General features: G+C 38.9%; 1 protein-coding gene across 6 annotated transcripts in view; it reads left to right on the top strand.

Moving 5' to 3' along the window:
- APP (amyloid beta precursor protein) overlaps positions 1–19966 on the top strand; it is a 235378-nt gene that overhangs the window by 2919 nt on the left and 212493 nt on the right. The window lies entirely within an intron of this gene.

The raw sequence follows: 19966 nt of genomic DNA, 5'->3' as shown, positions 1-19966 counted from the left end.
TAGTCCACCTTGACTTGATTTTTGTCAAAGGTGAGAGGTAGGGGTTCAGATTCATCTTTCTGCAAGTGGAAATCCAGTTTTTCCAGCACCACTTGCTGAAGAGGCTTTCCTTTTCCACTGGATTGACTGGTACCCCTTGTCAAAGATCAGTTGACTGTATGTTTGGGTATTTATTTCTGGGGACTCTGTTCTGTTCCATTGGTCCACCTGTCTGTTTCTGTGCCAGTACCATACTGTTATGATTACCACAGCTTTGTAGTATATTTTTGGGTCAGGGAGTGAGATGCCGCCTACTCCACTCTTCTTGTGTAGAATTGCTTTGGCAATACAGGGTCTTTTGTGATTCCAGACAAATTTTATAATTGTCTTTTCTAGGTCTGTGAAGAATGTGTCTGGTACTTTGATTGGTGTTGCATTAAATATGTAGATTAATTTGGGTAGAATTGCCAATAAGCGCTATTCTTCACTTTACTTTTTAAACCGTATGTACTAGAAATCACACCCTCTCAATACGGAAAGATTTTTATTTGTATAACTTTTCAAGTCTCATTACTGTTATTTTACAGAATACTCCTTCCTCTTAATTTAGTTTAAAATAGCTGGAGTCCCAGACATTTTATGCCATACTTCCTAGACAATGATCTATTCTAGGATCTGTGCCTGGTCTGTGTTTTGAGGCTATTTACAGGAATTAGTCCCTCGTGTCTGGTGAAGCAGAGTCCCTTACACTTAGTCAACAGCGGACAGCCAGCAGCATTCTCTTTGTTGTAATCCTTTATGTACTAGAAATTCTCCTTTGCATTTTTGGATCCACAATGAATGTTTAACATTTCATTAGCATTATTATTATTGAAATACTTTAACTTTTTGATTGTATTAAAATTGTTATTATTTAAATGTTTAAATTTTTTTGGTAGCACTCTGTTTAAGAAAGGACAATCTCTATTGTTAACTCCTGTTATGAGAAAAGCAAAAAAGCATCTACATTATCACTTATATATTACATAGAAGTTATTTTATCTTAGAATATGGAAAGGCAACTCTTTGATGTAGAAATATCTCATTTTTTTTTTTAATTGGGGAAGGTTTTTGCTATAGGGCGCATGTACTCACCAGGAAGACAGAGACAGAGAGAAGAAAGCGAGAAATCACCCCCTGGGGGGATGGCCATGCCGCAATCCCTTCTGCTCCATTCTCCTCTCAGGATCTTGGGCATGTGCACACACGTGTCTGGCATGAGTTTAAGTCACCAGGTCTGGGACTCGAACTGTGGTCGATTACATGGGAGTCCAGCGACATAGCCATTACATCAACTGCTGGTTCCAAAATAGCTAATGTTTAACTTCTTTTTAAGAATTATTTATTTTTATTTATTATTATTATTTTTTAAAAATTTGACCAGAGAAAGAAAGAAAAAAGAAAGTGAGAAAGTGAGCCACTAGTTCTGGGACTCAAACTGTGATTGGCCATGTGGGAATCCAGTGCCTTAACCAACATGCCACCTTCAGGCCCCTTAAATATATATTTAAAAAATCTTATTTTCATGCTTGTTTATGAAGTAGGCATTGATGATAACTTAACCTTTGCCCAGAAACACCATTTATGAAGTATGCATTTTTTAATAATATTCACATTAGATTTCTTCAATCATTTTTGTAGAGGGTTGGTAAATTGGAACTGTGCACAATTATATGTTTTTGATACCATTTTACTTTTTAGGCTTTTGCCTTAGGGTGTGTGCACTCTCCAGAAAGAGAGAGAGAGAGAGAGAGAGAGAGAGAGAGAGAGAGAGAGAGGGAAAAGAGGCATTGAGAGGGAAAATGAGAAATCATCCCCTTTGGGGAATGGCAATACCACAGTCCCTTCTCCTCCATTCTTCTCTTGGGATTTCGTGAATGCCTGCACATGTGCCAAGCATGATTTTCAAGCCACTGGGTCTGGGACTTGAGCCACTGTTAGCCATGGGAGTCCAGCACCTTAACCACCACGCCACCTGTTGGCCTCCCATTTCACTTTTTAAAAATGTTTTTAAAAATGTATAGATAAAACGTTAAGCATTAGCTTATTTCTACTTAAAGAGTTAACTTTTTCATAACATGTTCATACTCCAAGATAAAATTACTTACATGTAATATATACGTGGTAATGCAGATGCTTTTTTGCTTCTCATAACAGAGTCAAGAGTGCTAGTTATGCATTCTCAAGGTTACGTATTGGTTTTTTTAAAAGGCTAGAATTCCAATTTAGTTAATGATGTTGACTAAATCATCTTTTTCTGATGAATGTTATGGTTTATGTCTTTATTTTTCCTCTGTTGGTTTCACTTACATAAAACCAGATGTTGCTTACATTTGTTTGAAGACCTTATAAAAATTGCTTTTCTTGGGACCAGTAGATAGTGTAAAGATTATGTTGCTGGACTCCCCTGTAGTCGACCTCCGTCTGAGTCTCAGACTTGGTGGCTTAAAACTCACGTCAGATGCTTATGCATTCGTGCCCAAGATCCTGGAGGAGAATGGAGGTGAAGAGATAGTGGCATGTCTATTACCCTGGGATTTGATTTCTTGATTTCTCCTTGATATCTTGCTTTCTATCTCTCTGGCAAGTGCACTGGACCTATAACAAAAATAGTCTCTCTTAAAAAAAATTACTTTTCTTGATCCTAAAAATTCCCTTTATTTCCCACTGCACTTAGAGATCCCACTAATGCCTGGGTATAGCCTCACTTTTCTGTTTCAGTCTGTTTGGCTCAGGGCTGACTGCAGAGTTGTTCTTCTCAGTCCCAGGCGTTGCCAGATTGTGGTGGCCATGTGGAGTAAGGCCCATTGGCTGTTTTTGTTTTGTTTTGCTTTGTTTTGTTTTGTTTTGTTTTGTTTCTCTTGTAATTCTGATGCTTTTCATTGCTCTACCATATACTATATGATGCCTCTGGAGAAAAATCTCAGAAAGAACCTTGAAGAATTGCAACATTTAAGGAGAACAGAGAGAAAAGAATGTCATCAGTGGGGAATAAGCAGGGTGTAGAGAGAGAGGGTAGCAGAGAAGTGCTGTGTACAAGTCAAGCTAGGTCTTTTTTTTTTTTTTTTTTTTTTTTTTTTTTTTTTTTTTTTTTTTTTTTTTTTTGCTGGAGGATAGTGCCCTTGTGAGAGAGAGACAGACAGACAGCCTGAGAGAGAAAGGGAAAGAAAAAAGACCCTCCCATGGAGAATGGTTACACCACAATCCCCTCTCTTCCATCTCCCTTTTTAGGATTCTGGGTATGTATACCTGCATTGCCAATGTTTCTCAGGCCCACTGAGTCTAGGAATAAAACTGTGTAGTTGATCATGTGGAATCTGGCTGGCTTACCCACTAGGCCACAGCGCTGGCCTGCTTCCCTTTCCTTAAGTTTTTTTGGTCATAGGGCACATACACTGGCTGGAAGAAAAAAAAACAAAACCCACACACAGACAGTGAGAGGTAAAGTAAGAAGTCATCATCCCAGGGGTGATGGCCATGCCACAATCCCTCCTCCTTTGTATTCTCCTCCTGGGATTTTGAACACACATATGCATGTGCCTGGTATGATTTTCTTTTTCTTTCTTTCTTTTTTTAAAGAGATTTTTGCTTATAGGGCAGAGAAACAGAAAGTGAGAAATCACCCCCTCTGGGCAGATGGCCATGCTACAATCTCTTCTCCTCTATTCTCCTCTTGAGATTTTGGGCACATTCACACACACACACTTGCCCAGCATGAATGTCAAGGTCTTGAACTGTGGTTGACTACGTGGAAGTCCAGTGATGTAACATTACACCATCTGCTAGTCTTGATTTTCAAGCCACATGGTCCAGGACTCGAACTGTAGTCTGCCATCTGGTAGTCCGGCATCTTAACCACTATGCCACCTGCTGGCCCCTAGCTCATTTAATTTAATTTATTTATTTCTTCAGTGAGTGAGTGAGTCAGAGTGTGATTGGGAGGGGTAGGCAATACCTTAACAGAGTCTTGATGCTGAGATCCAACTCCATCTTTGGCAAGCCCTCAATCATGTGTATGTGTACACCCCATGTACTCAGAGAGATCTCCTGTTACGACACAAACCTGGAATCTTCTGAGGCTGGTCAGCCTTGCAGTATTGCAGTTTGCAGCTGTACCACCATACGGCTCCCTAGGTTCATATCTAAACAAGCAAAATGATAAGTGTACAAGTAAGAGGCAAACTGAAAACAGACTAAGTATAATTTTTGTTAAGGAAAAATCATGTCACGTATGCATGTGAATGAACACATCAAGGTTTTACTCGATTAGTTTATTGAGGTGACCTGTAACATATTGAAACTATCCATTGCACTTGGAGAAATTGAAGTTCTTTTCTCAGCACACTTCATTTGCATGTCTATGAACAGGAATCATCTAGAATTATCTGGAATGATATTTTCGAATTACCTCCATGGCAGGAAATGTACTTGCATTGCTACCTGGTGTCTGGTGTTTGCCCATAGGGAGCTGTAGCCTGTTCAGAAGGAAGTCAGTCAGAGGGCCACACCCATAATCCTTTCCCCTGCCACCCTCAGAGACTGGAAGACAAGTCTGTATTTCCCTGAGGAACCCAGGAATATCTTTTGTGGGTATTTTTTTGTGATAAAACATTGTTGCATTTTGACAAATAAAAGGTTATTGCTTACCTTTAGGGTGGTAGTTTCAATGGAATAGCCTGGGAAGACCTCAAATTGCAGTGAGTTGCAGGAAGAATAACATAAATGAATGTTGAAAACCTGGCGTTCTCTGAGAAAATAACCTAAAGGCAAAGGGCTTGAGATCAATTCAAGGCTAAGGGAAAAATTTTTGTTGTTGTTGTTTTTGTTTTTTAAATGGCAAGAATTTTAGCTTAAGCGAAGCTATGGGAAGGATAGATATTCATAAGAACTAGATTCAGGCATCAGGAGGTAATTCTGTAAGAAGGGAGAAAGGAGAGCCAGTGAATAAGTGATTGGTTGAGTCCTGGAATGGGAACATATTTTCTGAGAAAGGGAAATGGGAAAATAATAAAGGTGGTTTAATTAGGCAGTTTCTGTTGCTAGGTGACAGCAGTCCAATAAACAACTTGTGTATGTGGAGAATATTTTCTTTGACCCGTAGGAATGATCCTGGTGTGATGGTAGTTTGCAAAATTAAAACAAACAAATGCACACCAAACTGGATCCTCTTTCTCTTTTTAAAAATATTATTTTTATTTATTTTTTACTGCCAGAGGGTGCATACATTCACAGGGGTGGGGAGGGTGAAGAATGCGGGGAGCACCTTCCAACAGAGTGTGTTCACACTACAATCCCTTTTTCCTCCATTCCTCCCTCCAATCAGGAGACTGGTTGATGCACACCCAGGTACGTGGTGTGCTTTTCAAGTTGCCAGGTCTGGGATGTGATCCTCTGTCCACCATGTGGGATCTAACTACCTTAAACTCTGTGCTATGGGGTTGTGCTGCTTATACCATCCAAAGTGTTTTGGCAGTTTCTCCCCATGGTGCATTTTGAACTATCCAGAACATTCCTTGTTAATATACTAGGACCTTCCTGTCACTTTCCATATTGTAGCCATTCTGGTATTTTTAATAAATAAATAACAAATAGTTTTAGTTTATATATTTGAAATTTTTTGTGTATTGTTGGGAAATGTTTATTTTGCCTTTATTAAAATAAATAAATAAAATTGCATGTGTTTTTTAGACGGTATTTATTGATTCATTGCTAGGTACAACAAGAAAAATAATAATCTTACAGTGTTTATATCTTCCCTTCTCACAAGGAAGTTATATTTTTATATTTCCAAATTATAATCTTAGCATCTTTTCTATTGTCATGATTCCCACAGTCAAAGGTAGTCTTTAACTGGGTTCATTGTTTACAGCCATTCCTTTTGAGACAGGACAAAAGCCAGAAAATGGAAGTGGGAAAGGGTGCTGGAGCATCTGCCTATGTGGCTAGATAAAAAAATCGATCAGGGCAGAAAATTCCCTGCCCAAGGTAATGTAGGCAGGAGATTTCCAGCAGAAGATGGCTAGCTTATTGAGCCAAATTTGGTAGAGCCAATGGGATGAGAACAATCAGTGGGCCCTGCAATGATCAATTGACATGACCTATATTAAAAAATTGTAAACCTCACTGAATGGGACTGCCAGGTCCCTTGAGCTTTTCTCTCTCTGCTCTCTCTTTCTCTCTCCACTCAGGCCTACTGCTACGTCTTCGGAGTGTGCTTTCACTTTTACTTACTAAATTATCCTTTGCTTTTGCTATTGGTGTATTCAGTTCAATTCTTTGTCCAAAACATCAAGAACCTGATTTTGATTTCCTCTTTTTGTTGGATGGCTTTAATATGAAAGTTACTTCTAGATCGGTAACTAATAATCAGTTACTTCTAGAAGTTGTTATTGTTGAATGGTTGCTTAATTAAGAGTAGAATTCCAGGTTAATGGGTAGTTATCCACAGTACTGTAACGGTTTTATCTATCCTGGCATCTGTCATTGTTCAAAGTCCTCTTTGTTTCCCTTCCCTTTCTTTCTCTCTTTCTCTCTTCCTTTCTTTCTTTCTTTCTTTCTTTCTTTCTTTCTTTCTTTCTTTCTTTCTTTCTTTCTTTCTTTCTTTTTTAATATGCAGCAACTATTTCCATTAGCTACCATTAACTGGGCTACTCATATAATTATTACTATTTTTTTCCCCAGTTGAGGTAAATGACTTTTTTTTTCTTTCTGCGCTTATTCCATCCTTCTCATGACCAGAACACAAATGTTGTAGAGACAGTGACTGAATCAGAAATGTAGCTGCTAGCAGTCCGTAGTTCTAGGACAGAATGAAAATCACTGAGCTCATGACTGTGACCTGATCTTGACCTTGTGCTAGCCAATTTAAAACTCCCTTGAATTTGTTTTTCCAAAGCATTGTTTTTGTATTCTTTCTGTTGGTACTTGGCTTAAAATGATGTGTTAAATATTTATGTTTGGATTTTGAACGATCTAGTCCATATTTTTTTTGGAGAGGTTTTTGCTATAGGGCGTGTGTGCTCACCAGAGAGACAAAAAGTGAGAAATCACCCCCCAGGGTGGATGGACACATCACATCCCTTCTCCATTCTCCTCTTGGGATCTTGGGCACACACGCACACACACCCGGTGTGAGTTTAAGCCACCAGGTCTGGGATTCAAACCACGGTCGACTACATGGGAGTTCAGCAACATAGCCATTATGCTAACTGATGGTCCTTAGTCCATATTATTTATAGCCTTATAGTCCTTTCAATTTGTATTCCACGCTATTGAGTTGGTTTGTTGTTACTGTTATTCATAGTGCTATTTTTGTGTCCCTGATTTCTTGGGTCCTATCCTTGGTCCACAGCAAGATTCAAAAGGAAAAGTAAAAATGTCTTACCTTGCCCCTGGTTATATGCCCTTAGAAAGTTCGATTGTGAAGACTGGTTGAAAGTAACTATTTAAATTGAATATTTGTTCATTTGTTTTATTTTATCTGAAACCTTCCTAAAGTCTTGGTGCCTATATATTCTTCCTGTTCCCCAAGCCATAGTTTTGATTCTTCCCAGTCATCATTTAAATATTTGCCTCTTGGGCCAGCGAATGGCATAGTGGTTAAGGAACTGGGTTCCCACATGGGATGACCATAGTTTGAGTCCAGGACCTGGCAGCTTAAAAATTATGCCAGACACCTGTGCATGTGTGCCAGAAATCTTAAGACTAGAGTGGAAGAGAAGGAACTACAGCATGACCATTCCCCATGGGCGTTGATTTCTCACTTTCCCTCTCTCTGTTTCTCTGCGGGGAGCGCATGTACCCTATGGCAAAAACCTTAAAGGAAAGAAAGAAAGAAAAAAATATATATTTTATATGAGGGTACTTTAAAAAGTTTGTGGAACTGAACTGGTGTGAAGTGTATTCATGTTGAGTAAATTCAACTCACAAGCTAAGGATGTGTAGTAATTACATATATAAAATAACATTTTTAAAAATTTGCAGAAAAATGCAATTAAAAGCACAAGTATTTTTAGAATTATTTATTTAATTTTATTTATTCATTTATTTTAATTTGACGACACACACAAACATAGGGCGGGGAGGGGAGGGAGTGGGAAGCAAGCCACCAGGTCTGGGACTCAAACCGTAGTCAGCCATTTGGGAGCATTCAGTGCCTTCACCATGCCACCTGCTGGCTTGAGAAACGTGCTGGACATGCATGCATGTGTGCCCCAGGTCCCGACCGGATGGAGCGATGGGAAGGGATTGCAGCGTGACCACACCCCATTTGTTGGTGCTCTCTCTCTTTTTTGCTCAAAAGTACATGCCCAAATATAGTTAAAATAAAAGAGAAGGTCTTGATTATAAACCTGGGGCTTTAGGATCTTAATGCTGGAGATAAGTGGGAACTATGGTGGTTTTTATGAGTTTTCCCTGGTCAATATCCTTTTAGAAAAATTAGCTTGCTTCCAAGGATAGTTTAACTTGGGGAGAGAAAGAAATTCAAATCCTATAATATCAGGGTGAAAAGGGATGTGACCGATCGATCATCCTGTCTGTCCATCTCCCTCATTCTGTAGAGGAGCCTCCGATAAGTACGGCCACTAGACGTTATGATAAAGTGATAAAGGCAGCATTGCTCTTTGACACCAGACCGTCAGAGTGCTGCCTATTGAGCGTTAGACCATGTGCTCACATAGCGATAGGAACATTCAGGCATGTGCTGTAAGTTAAATACACTCACTTAACGACCGACCTGTTTCAATACTGGTGGGACTTATGGTCAGGTTCCCAGCACAGGGACTCCCCTATCTTTGTCTTTGTCTCGTTCCTGCAGTGGATTGGTATTCACTACAGGAAGTGTTCACAATCATGCCAAGACTACATATTTCATCTGTAAATGTGTACTTCATTGTACACTTATAGTAGTATTCAGAATAAATAATCATTTTGCCGGATTCATATTACTGTGTTTTGATGTGTCTTCTCACCTTCTGGCACTTACCTATTGTATGCTTATGCACAGAGAGAATTACATTATTCTAGCGTGGTGTCATGTGATATCTATTGAAAAATACACACTCACATGGTGTGGTGATTAAGGCACTGGATCCCACATAGACAACTCTGTGGTCCTAATTCTGGACCTGGTGGCTTGAAAAACATGACAGGTATGTATGCATGCTGAAAATCCCGAAAGATAATGGAAGAAAAGGGTTGTAGCATGGCCATCCTCGGGGAGAGGGAGCGATTTCTCACTTTCTCTTTCTCTCTCTGGGGAGCACACATGCCTTATTGCAAAAAATATTAAAAAAAAAAAAGAAAAATACATATTCTGTGGCACTAAGACACACTACAGGACATCTGCCTTTAAGCTCATTGCTTAGTGACCTAGTCGTAGAAACAGAACTTGGTCATGAACTGAGGAGTGCCTATATTGTCAATTACTCTAGGAATTATACAAGAAGAGCCTGAGCATTTTTTTTTTTTTTTTTGTGTCCTCTTTAATGAGAAAACTTAAAGCACATATAACTGAACCTAGGATTCCCAGACAAGAATTCTCAACCATTTTGTTTTCATTCTGAAATATATATGAAATTAGAATTAAAGTTTTTAAAAAAGCACACAACAGATGGGATCTTTATACCCTAAGAGGAGAACGTACTGTATATGCTGTGCTGTGGTAGAAACTCTGGCACATTCACGGCCATTATTATTTTGCCATATGTGCCTTCCACTTTGGTAGGCTTAAAATTAAAGAAATATTTTGTCCTGATTTATACATTGAGGTTTAAGTAGTTTAAAATTGACTCCCAAATTACAGGCTTATATACATTGCGGCTTATTTGAAGGATGCACAAGTTCGTATTCAGTGAAACAGGTTTTGCATAGACATATTGGACTACTATACATGAGTATGGTTATATTTTCTGCATTAGTGATCTATATCTTTTTTTTTTAATTGCCAGAGGGCTCATGCACTCACCAGAGGTTGGGATTTGGGGCATGAGTGTACACATGCCTGGCATGTTTTTTCAAGCCACTGGGACTGGGTTTCAAACTGGTCAGCCTTATTGGGACCCAACCCCCTTAATTATTAGGCTACAGAGACAGCCTAGATATATTAAAATAAGAAAGTCTGCCATAAATTGAGAGAAAAAGAAAGAGAAAATATGAGAAACTATGCTACTCATGTACAGATCTGTTTGTTGTCACATTTGTGTCCCATCCTTTTTATTTTGAGATTCCCTATTCCTAGTTTCTTTTTTACATTCAGCACTTTGGAATTAGAATGACTTACCAATTGATCTGAAGTTCTTTGGCAATATTTCCAACTCTGAGTGTGCATGTGTGGATATAACAGTGCATTTACTATATACAGTATCAGAAGCAGAGTTGGGTCACATTATTGGAAAAATGCCAATGCCTTGCAGCGTTTTACCTCCTTTCTTTTACAAGTGAGACTATCATTGTGAAAACACAGCTTGGTTCATGCTTCCCATTGTTGCAGGAGAGTTTCATCAGCTGTATTTGGCCTCTCAGCGCCTCATTAAGTTGCAAGCAGAGAACCTTTTCAGTTTCCAGCTCTTTTTCTCTATTAAATTAGGTATTCTTTTTTTCAATATGCTTCATTATTAAAAGAACGTATGTTGAGAACAGTTTAAGATGTGATTTTGCTTTGTATTCCAGAAATATTTAAGTTTTATGTCATTTAGATCAAGAAACAGAAATATATTGTCTAAGAAATACTTTGTCCTGATTAATACACTGAGATTTAAGTAGTTTAACACGTACACATAATTAATGAACTCTTTGATTACTTAGAAATATCGGTTGTTATGTTCTAGTTTCTTCTTCTATCAAATGGAACAATTATTAACTTATAGATTATGTGACATACTGTGAATCAACATTTGTGGTGATGTCTGGCATTTAGTATACCCTCAACTATTATATATTTTTCTTTTTCTCCTCTTGGGTATATTATTTGAGAAAGGAGTTGGTATCTAAAAACTTTCAGAAAACGAATATATTCCATGATTAGGCTACCTCTGCCACATTTTGTTATACAGTTTATTTTCTCACCTCTGTGTTCATATATGCTAGCTAATACAGATACAATTTGGATCTTGGGTTTTTTGTTTTTTTTCACATGCAATATAAATTTGGAATTCTGACTCTTTATCATGGTCACCTTTTTTTTTTAACCTTTCTTGCTTCCCCTTCCCCCCTAACTCCCTCCCTCAGCTTTCTGAGTAGCTGAGACTATAGGTGTGCACTACAGCACCTGGATCTTAGGGTGAGCCAAGAATCAAACTCAGGATTTCCATGTGACCTCAACTTAATGAGAAGTAGTGTCTGCCAGTGGGCATTACAGCTACTGACCCTTAACTTTTCTTTCTTTAGATGCAAAGTTCAGCATATATAAAAGTGAAAGAGTAAAATTAATCTCCGATATGCTAATTACTCAATTCAATAATTATCAAATCTAGTCATTCTTATTCCTGCGTAGGTCTGGAATGTAACCTCTTTGTCTTTACTACCCAGATTCCTTGTCATCTCTGGCAAGACACAGCAGATTTGTTGCTCAGTCCTGTAGTGACCTGTTACTCTGTTAATTGAGATTGCCAACAGAAATAACCAACTCTGCAAAAATAATAATTAATACCATTTATTTCTAAGCATGAATATGTGTGACGTAGGCCCAAAAAGAAGGCAGAACATGCCTTTCTCGGGTGACCAGGTACAGGAGTTCCATTTTATTTGATTCTGAGAGCAAGAGACAAAGTTTGGAATTTAATGAAGAGGTTTTCCATTGATCTGGCTCAAAAAGGCAGAACATGTGGAAGTAGGAGCTTGTAGGTTATAGGTGGGTTTTATAGTTTTTAGGTTACTGATAAAAAAAGGAAGTTTGCTGAGATCAGAAAAGAATGTACTTTAACAGAGATAAGGAGGATTATTACACATCACAAAGATATTATGCCAGGGACAGGATGTAGGAAGATTCCTGTTAACAATGGGTCAGCATGATCTATTAATGTTTGTGGATCTGACTCCCTCTAGGCCCTCTGGAAAGGATTTTGGAAATAGAAAAAAGCAGTCAGACTTCTGTCCCCAAGATGTACCAAAGCATCATGCATTATATATTGACTTTTGAGTTGCATGTTTAAAACATCATTTTACTAACATTTCTTATTAGTTATTTATTTAACATAATTTTTAGTATTTTTCAGAAAGATATATCCTTGAGAATCTGCTTAAAAATTAATTTCAGGGGCTGGATGATAGCACAGCAGTAAAATGGAATGCTTTTTGAGGCTGACCCACATGGGAAGGTCCTGTGTTTGTGTCCAGAGACCTCCCTGGACACAGCATGCATGTCCATGCCCACAATCCAGGCCTGGCTGGAGCTGGGAGGAGATCATTATGATAAAACTATTGGAGGTACCATCTTGCTGTCTCTCTCTGCCTTTCTCTTTCTCTGTCTCTCTCTCTCTTGCTTATTGAAGAAATAAATGGATGAACTTTGAAAAATATTCATTTCAAAAATTGAAAGGTTAAAAAGAACAGAAGTCAGTTTTTTTCAGAATTAGTAGCAACGTCTGTTTATTCTATCCATTAACTTTGTTGTCAGCCTTTTATTAGCCACATTTGACTTTGTGTTCTCTAAATACTCTTGGTCATTTGGAATTGATATGGATATACATGACTTTTGTCATTAATCTTTGTCCTTGGTGCCTGCTTGCAAAAGGGCTTCTAGGGTTCCTATTGTACTTTGCCATTATGCTAGGAATGTAGGAAAGTTTCTTAGGAGTCTGACATCATATGTCAGAAAAAAATACTTTTATATTTCTGTATATATAACTGCATGTTCTTGGCTTTCTTAAATATCATCAATGTCTTTTCTTGCTTTGTGTATTTAACAACTTAAATGTCATCTTGTCTGAGACTAATATATTTCCCATTTGGAGAGACAGACAGAAAAAGAGACTCTAAATTTTTAAAATTTAGACCTTAAGTATTTGAATAGTAGCAGGTTTTAAGGTATGTCTGCAGTGGATGAAACTGCTTAAACTATCAAATGTAACTTTTAATTTAATGTGTATATAAGATTGCTTCTATTTTACTTCTTTCCTGTCTATATTTGGAATTTTTTTCATCTCTCCTTTTTTAAAAAAGAATTATTTATTTCATTTGTTATTATTATTATTTGACCAGAGAGAGGGACAGAGAGAGAGAGACAGAAGGGGAAAGTGAGAAAGCAAGCTGCCAGGTTCAAGACTTGAACCGTGGTTGGCCATGTGGGAGTCTAGCACCTTAACCACTGTGCCACCTGCCAACCCCAATACAATAGCTTTCAAAATAAAACATGATTTTTATGGCCGGTTAGGTAGACTGCTCTTCAGGTTTGTGGACCAGAACCTTCTTAGTCTAAGTGAGAGCCTGACTTAATTTTTCCTGAGAGTATTCCTCAGCTGTGCTTTATTCACATTAGTCTACCACTCTGTGTATAAAATGCTATTATTCACATAAGCTGCCACATCTAATTAGAAGAGGAATATTGGAAGGCATTAAGATGCTTATTTTTCTCCAAAGCTCATAAATCAATAATGACTAGTATTCCGGGTATTTTATTTAAGAGTTTAATAAATACTGAATTTCCCTATAGTGAGTAGATTCTGACCTTAACCAGCAATATTCATTAAATATTTTATCAGACAGGATGGAACCACTGGCTTGGTGATTGGGGTGGCCAGACCCCACGTGAGCAACTGTGTGGTTCAGGCCTTGGACCCAGATGACTTGAAAACCACGCTGGGCGTATGTGCCTCCATGCTCAAAATCTCAAATGAAGGGGAGAAATGGAAAGAGGATTGACCATCACCCCCATGGGCGGGGGCGTCCTCTCACTTTCCTTTCTCTCTCTTTCTCTCTGTCTCTCTCCAGCCAGTGCAAGTGCCCTCTGGCAAATTTAAAAGAATGAAAGTATCTAGTAGACATTTTCTGTGCTATCACAGTGTTGGCTACTGTTGAGGAAGCACCAAAATTAATCATATTGTCTGACTTTTTTATTTTTAAAGAATTATTTGTTCAATTTTATTTATTCATTCATATATTTTAATTTGACCAGGGAGGTAGGGAAGCAAGAAAGCAAGCCACCAAGTCTGGGACTTGAACTATGATTGGCCATGTTGGGAGTGCTGAGCACCGTACCCACCATGCCACCTGCTGGTCTCCCAAAAATTCATAGAAAGATGGAATTTCAGTATAAGTTTATTTTGGTCCAAAATTGTTTGAAATTCATGGTTTATTTATTTATTTTTAAGGTCTTTGCCATAGAGCATGGTCACTCGCTAGAGAGCCAAAACAGACAGTGAGAAGGAAAATGATAAATCACCACCCCCCCCAGGGGGATGGCCATGCCACAGTCCCTTCTCCTCCATTCTCCTCTTGTGTTTTGTTTTTTTTTTTTTACGTCCTAGGTTTTGAAATTTGACCAGAGAGAAAAAGTGAAAGAAGGAAAGTAAGAAAGCAAGCCTGCCAGCCCCTCCTCTTGGGATTTTGAAAGGCACAGATACACATGTGTCCATCATGATTATCAAGCCACCCGACCCAGGACTTAAAATGTGGTCAACCATGTGGGAGTCTAGCACCTTGACACCATGCCACCTGCTGGCCCCTGTATATGGCTTTTTAATAATGCACATTTTCCACAAACATTTTGAAGACTTTCCTACATTTTAATTCTAATAGAACAGGAAGGCACACAGGTGTCCCCGGGGGTTAGAACGTAATCAGTAGTCAGATCATGCAATGAAGATAAAGCAGTAGGGTAACTGGTCTGCATGCAGAGATTGAAGGGATCTTAGAGGCAGCATTTGAGTTGGGCCTTTCTCTTGGGTTTTGTTCAATTTCAGGGAACATAAAGCTTCTAAAGTCACTTAAGTTTAAAAAGGGGGCTTATTGAGAAGGACTAGGGTGGGGGGAGGAGGGTCTTTTAGCATCCAAGTGCACACAGCAAGACTCATAGGAGTCCGAGCCTCTGTCTAATCCTCTCTTGTTGGTGTCTGTCTCTTTCATCTCAGCTTCTTCTCTCTATACATCTTCCTATCCTCACCCAGACCAGCTGCTTCATTGCCAGAGGGTGCGTGTGTTTACAAGAGAGAGCAAGTGAGTGAGAGTACCACTCGATAGGGCAGGGTCGTGCCACAATCCTTTTCCTCCATTTCTCCATCCCATCAAGATTTTGGGCACACATAGACATATGTATGCCTGGTGTGTTTTTAAAGCTGCCAGGGCTGGGACTTGAGCCATGTGCGATCTGGCTCCTAAGCACAGTGCTTAAACTCTGTGCTACACCCTGGGTTTTGACGTGTACCCTCTCTGGCTCTGATTTATCCTGATCTCAGGTTAAGTATACTCCTCATCTACAAAAACCTTGTGTATGTTAGTTCAGAACTCTCAAGACAGAGGATTTGATTTACAGCTTGCTTTCTCTGGCTCCAATCAGCTATAGGATGGAGCTTCAGAGTTAAAATAAGATCACTCATGTGCACTCTTTCAGAGGGCTGAGTGATGGAACACCAGGAGGTGTCCAGGCAGCTGGCAGCCTCCTGATAGCTTTAAAATAAAAGATAATGAATGTGTAGTGCCAAACTGTGTTTTCCACCCTTCAGGAAAAATTTCTTTTTTCCTCTGGATAGGCAGTGCAGATATGTACTTAACAGAAATGTAAGGTGCACTGTGATAAACACCATAAAACATGGGGTGAGGGCTGATATAATACCTTGTGAATGGAGAAGATTGTTTAACTTGGAGGACCCTAGTGGGCTTGTTTATGCATTTAAAGTATGGTGTAAAGTATCTTACATAAGAGTGTGTTTGGAACACACTGTATAAGGAGATAGATGTTCAAAGAGTTCATGGAAAATGTGTATTATGAACAAACTATGCACAGAATTCATTTTTTTTTTTTGGCATAGAATAAACTGTACCTTAATCAGTTTTTCCATGAACTTTTTGAAGTTCCTGACTGCTCTTCGTAGCTGTAATTTGTGAATATTTGTAGGAATCGAGGACAGTTTATTCTTCAAATATGGGTTGAAGGTCTCATTATCCAAAATGCTTGGGACTGGAAGTGTTTATGATTTCAGATTTTAGTATATTTGCGTATACCTAATGAGATAGCCTCAGGATGGAATAAAAGTCTAAAGTGAAACTGATTTGTTTCATATATACCTTATATACACAGCCCGAAAGTAATTTTATACAATGTTTTTGTGCAGCATTTTGACCATGAACCATCATCACATGAGGTCCAGTGTAGAATTTTCTACTTACGATATCTTGTTAGAGTACAAAAGTTTCAGATTTTGAAGTATTTTCAGATTAGGGATGCTCAACCTATAGTTGACACAGGCCTGGATTTGTTTCTGTCTTATTATTAATAAAGTATATATTAATAAAACTGTCGTTATCTGAAGTCCTTTCTTTTAATAAGAAAGAAAATAGTTAACTCATAACTGAGTTTCACATGAGAAATGGTCTAGAAAGAAAGGGCCCATGAGAGGTAGGATGTGCTAATTTTTTTTTGCATTAGAAAATTATTAATGGTGTTTGGTGTATTAGCAATACACATATTGCATTCGTTAGAAAACTCATGCAAATTAAATATTTAGCTTAAAGATTCTGGTCCTGGCAGCTTGAAAACCCCTCCCGATAAGTGTGAATGTGTGCCCCAAATCCCAACAGATGGAGACATGCAGGAGAAGGAAGTGATTTCTCTCTCTCTCTCTTTCTCTGTCTCTGACAAATACACACACCCTCTGACAATTAAAAAGAAAAAAAGAGTCAGGAACTTAATGTAGTCATTGAAGACATTTGTGTGTCTAATTATTTTCATTTTTGCTTTTTACTGAAACTGAACTATGGTATTTTTTCAACATGAAAGTGCTTATTTGTTTCTGGAAATACAATGGAGCTATTTAATGAAAACCTAGAAATAATATAGGAAATTTTACCAGAACTTTAATATATTTGTTTTACTTTGTTATTTATTTTGTTGTTTGTTTTCTGAGTTGGGAGAAAACTTTATCTAACTGGGTCTTGCTGTGCCACTGAAGAAATTTTACTGCAATTGTTGATATACTTCCCCTTTTAAATAAACTCCTTGTAGAGTAGCAGATTCAAATGAATGACTCCTGGTCTCTAAATCAAAGTAACTGAGCCAGGTTGAAGTTACTGCTTCCATGTTCTTGGGCAGGGCAGTATACAAACTGTGCCTGGGCTTTCTGTGGTTCTAGTTATGTAATCTCCATGTCCATCTGCACCTTAACAACTACGATTGTCAGCAACGTGGAGAGAGACACGTACACACAGGAAGTAATACATATGTCCCAGATTTCACGGTAAGACCTGGAAAGCAAAGCCTGTGTTTGGGTATGTATTTGGCTGATCATTGGATGAAGGACCAGCAATCTTTAGGCAGATGCCTTGTCTTCATGGATTTTTGTTTGCCAGTTGACAATTCTACTTGTTTGGAAATTATCTGCCTAACAAACTACAGCTCATTTGCATCAGATATTACCGTAGGAATCTGAAGAGGGTATGTAGCCTGTGTGAAAAAATGTCCTGCTAATCGGTCTGTATCCTATAGACAATTTGTTGGCTTTAAATTGAAAAGATAATGTGATGTGACGATAGGGTTGATGGAAAACTGCCAGCTGTGAAAATTCTCAGCAGGGTAGTGTTTCTGTGAAGTGGCAGCTAGAACCCCTCTAGAAAAATGCAGTAACTCACACTTTACTGCACATAAAGTCAGGTCCCTCAGGGCGAATACTCCAGTGTCAGAGTTTATGACTCATGAGTGCTCTACTTTGTGATATAATAAACAAGTAAAGGTGGTGGGAGAATTACATTCCTGCACAAAGAGCCCTGTCATCTTCCATTATATGTAAAAAAAGGCCATGGGGCATTAAATTTTTAGTAGCATTTTCCTTTATCCATGACCTGAAATGTGTGTGTTGAGGTGTTAGTATTTTTCAGCACAAAATACAATAAGAGGAAGGTAGCTGTGTCCCTTTGGAGCTAGGTTCCTGGTGTTTGGAAAAAGAATGTCCTCAACCCCCATCCCAAGGCGTTAATCCTATTTTTGTGTTCTTCTGGCATATACCTTCATTACTGAATGTATCCCATACTATGCACCCATCAATGACCTATTTTAAATTATTTATTTATTTCTTGGGTTATTGGGAAAGTCATGCCATATTTTACGGTTTTTCTATGCAAAAATATGTCATGATTTTTCCAACAATCAAATATTTTAAAAGCTTGTTATTTTGATTATTTCTTCCATGTAAAAGGAAGGCAGAGAGAGAGAAGGGAAGAGAAAAAGAGAGAGGCTCTTCCAGCAGAGAGGCTCTTCCAGCCTCAGCTAGCCAGGACCACAGAAAGACTGCAGGATGGGACCTGGGACCTATGGCCTCAGCATCCTGGAATGTGTGTTACTGCTGCACCATCACTACTGGCCTTAATTTTTATTTTTAAGTCGATATTACTATTTTTTTAAAGAGCCTTTTCAGGATCACAGCCAAATTGAGAGGAAGTTATGGAAATTTCCCATGTACCCCTCCTTCTATGACATGTATAGGCTTCCCCCATCATCGGAGTCCCCACTGGAGGGGGGGAACTATAACATTTGTATATCTTAGTGCCATAGTTTTTTTTAATGCCAGAGGGCACATGTGTTCTCTCTCTCTCGCTAGAGAGATGGTGAGAAAGTGTCCCCCTTGGGGAATGGTCACACTATGGTGAGAGAGAGAGAGAAAGAAAGCAGCCCCGTCACTAAAGCATGGTCTCACCATAATTCCTTCTCTTAACATTTCTCCATCCTTTTGGAATTTTGGTTTCACACACACACAGGGACCCAGATTGTTTTTCACATCACCAGGGCCAAGATTTGGACTGCAGTTGGCTATATGTGATCTAGCTCCCCTAACCACTGTTCTGTGGGACCAGCCCAGTATCTTTTTTTTGGGGGGGGGTAAGTTTTTGCTATAGGGCACATGTGCTCTCTGGGGTTGGGGGGGTGGGGCTGGAGAGAGAAAGTGAGAAATCACCTTCGGTGGGAGCAGGGGGCAGATGGCCATGACATGTTCTCTTCTCCTTCAGACTCCTCTTGGGATTTTGGGCATGCACATACCTGGTGTGATTTCAAGTTGCTGGGTCTAGGACTTGAACCATGGTTCAGCCATGTGGGGATCCAGCACCTTAACCAACATGCCCCCCAGTATCAAATTTAAAAAAAAATCAAGTTAATGCAATAATCCATAATGAACAATGTATCAATATTTGAAATAAAGACAGGATTACATTGAGTCCTCTGAATGTCATTGATAATCACATTCAAAATATCCTATATTCATAACTCACAGTGTGGACATTATCTTCTTGCTTTGAAAGCTGGTTCTCCTCTAAAGGTTCAGCTTCCTCTGTTATCTTCGCAGGTAGGAATTCTCTTCTCGCAGTCCTCATAGCATTGATCCTAGAGGTGGGTCTGTCCTTCCTCTTCATTTTCAGTTCCTAACCACTCTTTTCCCTCTCCTCCCTAAAACACCCTCTCATCCGGTGTAAAGTATAATACATGTTCTCACATTAGGTCACCAACTCTCCTCTGCCTCTTGGAGTCATCTGTAGACCTCAGTAGCATTCTCCCTCAATCTTTGATGATTTTAGCTCCTGGACTGCTTGCTTTTTACCTTTTTTTTAATTGCTGGAGGGTAGTGTGCTCATCAGGGATAGAAACAGAGACTGAGAAGGAAAGAGAAAGTATCCCACACATATGGCCACAGTGGTGTCTGGTCACACTGAAATCCCTTCTCTTCCATTTCCCCATCATGTCAGGATGTTGGGCACACATGCATATGTGCTCAGCAAGCTTTTCAAGCCACTGGAGCCAGGATTCAAC

Source organism: Tupaia chinensis, unplaced genomic scaffold (assembly GCF_000334495.1).
Source record: "Tupaia chinensis unplaced genomic scaffold, TupChi_1.0 Scaffold000557_1, whole genome shotgun sequence".
NCBI lineage: Eukaryota > Metazoa > Chordata > Mammalia > Scandentia > Tupaiidae > Tupaia > Tupaia belangeri.
The sequence above is the reverse complement of the archived record's forward strand: the minus strand, read 5'-3'. Positions and strand labels throughout refer to the sequence as shown.